The following is a 5,912-nucleotide window of genomic DNA, read 5'->3' as shown; positions in this document are numbered from 1 at the left end:
GGCTTGAAACATATATAGGCTGTGTGCCAATACTCGCCTAAGACGGCAAAGTAGACGGATAAGTGGACAGCGGCCATCTTAAGTCTCGTTCCAATTCTCACGAAGGCGTCAAAGTAGACTGCTTCGCGAAGACAGCATCGAAGTCAGAAACGATGCAGGCTACTTTCCTGTCCAAACAAGATGGCGGTTGAGCAGGATGCCCGGAAAGCCGACACGAAGGTCGTCTGCGCACAAGAAAACGTAGACGTGCTTTCCTACGCCCTTAATGTAAGTCGCATCGTGTTTTTCATAGGTTCGCAGGCGCAAGGATTTAAAATACAGAAATGAGGCGCGCTTTTCTCCACTTTTTTCTTGTCGCCGCGAGGTGGCGTCTCGTCGCAGACGCGTCTTCCATGCGTCATCCAGACGGTTCGAAACGCGTTCCATTAAATGGCCTCGAAGCTGCATGTCTTGGCTGTCGTCTCCTTAGCTGTCTACGTAGACAGTCTCCGATGCTGGCCAGAATTGGAACACGCCCATAATCTCACCGATTTCACGGACGGGGCATCTGTGCCCACCTCTCCGCTTTACTCCTCGCGTCTTTGATCCCTCACTGCGATCCGCGTTCGCTTTCATCTATCGATGTTCTAGTTCGCTCGGTTACGCCGCCGCCGACGCTTGGCGTCAACGGCCCGCTCATCGTTGGTGGTGTCCTTCCGCCGCCGCCGCGCCCATTCCCTTTTCTGTTCACGCCGTCGTTCTTGGCAGGCAACGCTGTTCTTCTTTAGACCGTACAACACGCGGCCTACCCATTTCACAGTTAGAGCAGAACTGAGGAAACGAGCCTACGTAGAGCATGACGTAAGATGACACTCAGATTGGCAGGCACTAGTTTGAATACGCGGTATGGCGTACACGTGCATGGTGCGAACGTAGACATGGCCGACGCGGGTCAACGTGTAGTATCTGCTCTTATGAGCTTATCTGACACTGGTTGTATTTGGACCCAAGATATCAAACTTATTTTTGCAAGTTGGCGCAGTGCTTGAAGCCTGCTTCACCTCCGCCCGGTATTGCACTATTTTCGGGATCGGCCCACGGGGAAATTTTTTCTGTCGATGCGACTCGATAGACGGACGCAAAAATTTTCGGTACCTAGCCATATACATGCTTCACTGTAAAATTCCCATTCCATAGACATGTAAATTTAGTATTTTCAGCACTTTTCCCCGCGTGATTAAAAAAAAATTCCCGCCAAATTTCCCTGCACATTCATACTCACACAATATAATCTTTGAAAATATATCTAGCAAACCACGGATATTAGATGAAGAAACTCCGCCGAGAAATGTTACATGTTTCATTCCACATATTGGTATAGGGCAATATAATGAGAACAAATTTTCTAATTTGACGTCCTGTTCAGTTCCGGACATACCTTCTGCGTATGCGGAGCTTTAGCATCGACTACTATGCTGCCCTGAATCTTTTTTGATTCTTAGTAGTTGAATTATCAAATATCGACGCAACATTTTGAAATTCATGTATAATTGTACGAAACAGCATATCGGCTCTTTAACAATGCAGACTATAAGAACGACGAGAAAGAGACCGATTCAATGTCAAGCCAGTGCACTGACAATGATCTGCTGTAGATTGACGACACGATCTTTTGTCCACTGGCATAGTTTTACTATTTACTAAAGTGAATCGAAGATTCCCTTTGATCCAACATTCCAGCTGAAAATTCCTCGCTCGGAACATCACTGCGCGCACAAACATTAACGCGGCGATAGGGAACCTACATGCAAGCACTGCTTGCGACGCTGCTGCCTGCAACCCATAACCAGATTTCGCGGCCGAAACAAATCCATACCACCGTCCGCGGTGGCTACGAAAACAGTACTTATCAAATTCGTTCTAACTTTCGAATTGTTTAAGGAGGGGGATAGCGCGAACGCAGTCCCCCCACTACCAAAAATTACATGCCCCATCTACCCCAGTTTGGGGTAGTGGCAGGGGTCAGCACGAGCTCAGTGCAATGCCCGCGCCTCACCCTGGAGACACCGCCTTCCTGATCGCGGTTTTCTCGGCAAGAGGTAAGTATGCTCAAAGCAACTTTCGATTCACCACCCCATCCTTCAAGACCGACTGAGTATCTCTGGTTATTAGCAAACTACTTGAATGAATTTTCTATAAATGAGCAGTTGTTGATATAAATTTATGATGAATTTATCTATACATTATTCTTCTCCACATGTCCTTTAATTTGGCAGATTGTATATTTGCCAAAATAAGTTACAAGCGCATAAAAGTTGCCCATACCATTTGCATTGTCAACGTTTACGTCAAGTTTCACACGATTGACTGGTGGTGGCGCTAGCATACCACCCGTTTTGGTGCCTTTGATAGCGGAAACGCCGGTCGGCGTTTGTTTTGCAGCATTTTCTGCCGTTGATGCTTTGCATTGAGAAGGATACAGTTGTGTGTTCTATCGGGCGTGTCACACTAGCCTTCACTACATTCACCAGCTTCGCTTAGTTAACTCGTACACACTTGTAAGCACAGTTGATCAAGAACACGGCTCGGGGGGATCTATCTGGGATCTAGTCCGCACTGATCCGTGCCGGTACGTGGAAGTAGCGCACAGAACACGCTGGTGATCGGTTCTGTCCTTCATTTCTTTACATGAAGGTTCTGCGTAGCCTTGCTACTGACTGCAATACGTAGATGTAGCAGTGAGACGTAACACGGGCAAAATAAGAGAGACGAATAAGGAAATCGGGACGCTGCAGCGCTAATTGGGGATTAACCTGACCTAGCCGCGCCCATCAACTTGCCCAAATTTCACCCATTCTGCCATACGCAAATATTGTTCCAGAGGTTAAACGTGGTTGAACTCAATGCCGGCGTCACTTCGACGTATTGATCGCTCGTGGTGTGTGTGTAATACGTGAACGATAAAAAAAGCGTATTTAGTTTCTTTTAACGGAGGCTGCACATGCAATCACGAAGCAACACCTCACGTTACAAACATTAAAACCCTATACGTACGCGCTTGCTCGCAAAACTATGCCTCTTCCTCGAAATGCGCAAGAATCTTGCGGCGGCGGTGTGATTGCACAGCGTATATATGTATTCGCGGCTCGCTAACAGCAGCAATTCGAGCTATAGAACAGTGGTGCTTTTTATAATAGACAGACTGAACAATGAATGCAACATTATTGATAAGTTTCAGCTATTTCTTGATGAGCAACATTCGCTCTGTCCGTATAAACAGTACCAACACATGTAGATGCTGGCCGTTCAGCATAATTGACTGTGATAGGCATTTACGCAGCGTTCAGATGTATAGCAGTCAGTACGTAATTAGCAATTGAAGCGTGCTGGAACTTAAGAATATAGCGCTGGTATATCAGTGATATGTGGCAGTGCTCATTACAGTTGATGCAGCTGAAATCTTCTTAACTTAATCAATGTTTGAAATCGGCATTCAGCTTGCACCTTAGCTAACCTAACCTGCTGGCCGAAACGTATCTAAACCTTTCTGCTTCAGATTTAGCGGTTTGACCCATTTTCACAAGGCTCATTGATTTCAGCGGCTAAATACAGAAAGGGAACAGTTCAAACAAGAAGAAACACGGCTCGTACAAGAATATACATCGACAGTGTCACTATATACTTATGCGAAGGCTGACTTGTAGCAGTGAGATGTTATTGTGAATTGAACATTTCAGATCTCATAAAGTGCCAGCTATAGATAGCTAAATTTTCTTGCTACCGTTATTCAACTTGTAAGTATAAATACGTGGGTAAACATCTATCAGACAACAGCGCTGGTTGCCTGATTAGCTGACATGCACCAATTTTTTTTATTGCAGCGTACTATGCGGATGAAACGAACTCGTTTAATCAAGTTTACATTTTGTATCCCTTGTAGCCCTAGCAGCTCAGCGTAGTGTCTATAGACGTACCTCGTTTAACTAAACTTAGGTAACTATCCTGTATTTGACAGAGAATCGAAAAAAATGTCGCAGTTTCGCCCGAAAGGCGAAGCATCAATTGCGATAGCAAATTAGTAGAGAACTATTCGGAGTAGGGATAGTAGTTTTATCGGCTGCATAAACTTGGACACATTCGCTTACTAACTGAATTAACAAGCGTGGTGCCAGCGCGCACAAGCAAACATGAATAGATCACACTGAATGACCGCAGACGACTGTCAAAACGCTGGCAGCAAGCGCAGCCACCGCAGCGGGCGAAAGTCCGTGCGGTCTATCGCTTCAACGGAAACTGAGCGGCGAATGCACAACCATAGCCTCCTATATATTGCACAACGCATACAAAGGTCAGAGCCGTGCGTAGATCGCTTTTAAGAGACGGTGCGGGCGACTGCCACAGCCGGGCAAAGTAGAATCGCAGTTGTTGGCAGAGTAGAAGCTGCCCCCCCCCTCCCTCCCGCACTGCCTTCCCGCTTTCTTGCTTTCGCGTGGGAGATTGAGTGGCCAGTTCCCCTTGCGCCTGGTTGCAAGATACGCATTTGGTGCCGCAGTACAGTGTCGCCCCGCCTCCCTCCCTCCCATAGCCCCACGGCCTTTCGCGCGACGGTCGCGTTTGCTTTCCGCCGTGCGTTCGCTCTCCGTGATAGCGCGCGTCCCCCGCGCGCTTTCACTCGCGCACACGGCGCGCGGCGACGATTTTATCGCCCTTGGACTTTTTACGAAACCTCACGGCGACAGCGACGGCAGAAATCCGGTTGAAGTGTCCATATAATTGCTATCGCAATAAAATGAGTAAGATGTAGTTACTTGACTTCGCCGTGTACACTTCAATGCACGCCGCCGACCACCCATCCACCCTAAAGCGGCGATGGTGCTGCCACCTATATATAGCCCGATGTCGAGGCCAATACTCCTTGCGGACAACGACGTGGCTGACCATGCCTGTGTCATTTGCCGAACGGCTAACCGAATGTTTACAACCACGAGCAGCTTGCATACCTATCCCTTCCGTTCACTCGTAATCCTGCGTTCTGATTGGCTTGCGTCAAGCGATATGCTCTTCTTCCGGCGACGAAAATCGGTCTCGGAATCGGCGCGACCAGGGCCTTTTACGGTCGCGCGACATCGCACCAAGTAGCTACGCAGAAGTTAAGATTGAGATCAGATATGCAAAAGGCTAGATAGCGGTAGATGTAGTAAAATCTGATTAAATCAAGCAGGCTAGAGGACCATTTGTTTCAAAGGGGGTGGGGGGTGGCAATAAACATCATCACCGACACGATTGGTCGCCGGTTTGTCACCGACCGGAAACTTTCCGGGGTGAACGGGGGCATTAGTGCTGCGTCGACCGGCACCATTCCGCGCCTGATAATTCCTCCAACCAAATGCGATCTAATAACTGCATGCAATACTTTTAAGATCAGGTAGTGCTAAATAAAACGGGACGCAATACAAGAAGCCCCAAATGCGAGTGTGTGCCAACCGCCGTGGTGCCAATGTTCGAAAGTATTCGCATAGCCTCCGAGGTCAGGGGGCGCGCGCGTTCTCTTTCGGCCGTTGGGGCGGTTACTCAGGTGGCATCACCTGACGGCCTGTAGAATGTTTGGCCTGGCTAGCACCGTTCCGCCTGTCACAATGATTAATTTCCTGCTGAAACAGCACGTAAAAAGCTGTTTTAGCTTTATTATTACACAAAAACATGTTTTGGTTAATTTTGAGGACTTATTATTGGATGTACAGTCATATGAAACGTAAAAGAAGTATCAGCTGGTCGCTAAAGTTGGAGGGCAGACGACAAGATTCTCGCTCGCTTTGGAACAACTTGTCGTCTGTTCTTGCTTTTCTTCTCTTGATTATGCATTCAATAGGTGAGTATAAACTTCAATGAGAGATGTAATATGGGTGAATGGAAGCCGTGTATGCAGATTTTAT

General features: G+C 47.4%; 1 non-coding gene and 1 pseudogene across 1 annotated transcript; one reads left to right on the top strand and one right to left on the bottom strand.

The window, feature by feature from the left end:
• Positions 1-917: 917 nt before the first annotated feature.
• On the top strand, positions 918-1,079 carry LOC119454686 (U2 spliceosomal RNA; annotated as a pseudogene).
• An 842-nt stretch (positions 1,080-1,921) lies between these two features.
• Positions 1,922-2,086, bottom strand: LOC119454710 (U1 spliceosomal RNA). Its single transcript, XR_005192641.1, has one exon. It is a non-coding gene; the product is annotated as a U1 spliceosomal RNA (small nuclear RNA).
• Between the last annotated feature and the right edge of the window lie 3,826 nt (positions 2,087-5,912).

Source organism: Dermacentor silvarum, chromosome 5, assembly GCF_013339745.2.
Source record: "Dermacentor silvarum isolate Dsil-2018 chromosome 5, BIME_Dsil_1.4, whole genome shotgun sequence".
NCBI lineage: Eukaryota > Metazoa > Arthropoda > Arachnida > Ixodida > Ixodidae > Dermacentor > Dermacentor silvarum.
The sequence above is the reverse complement of the archived record's forward strand: the minus strand, read 5'-3'. Positions and strand labels throughout refer to the sequence as shown.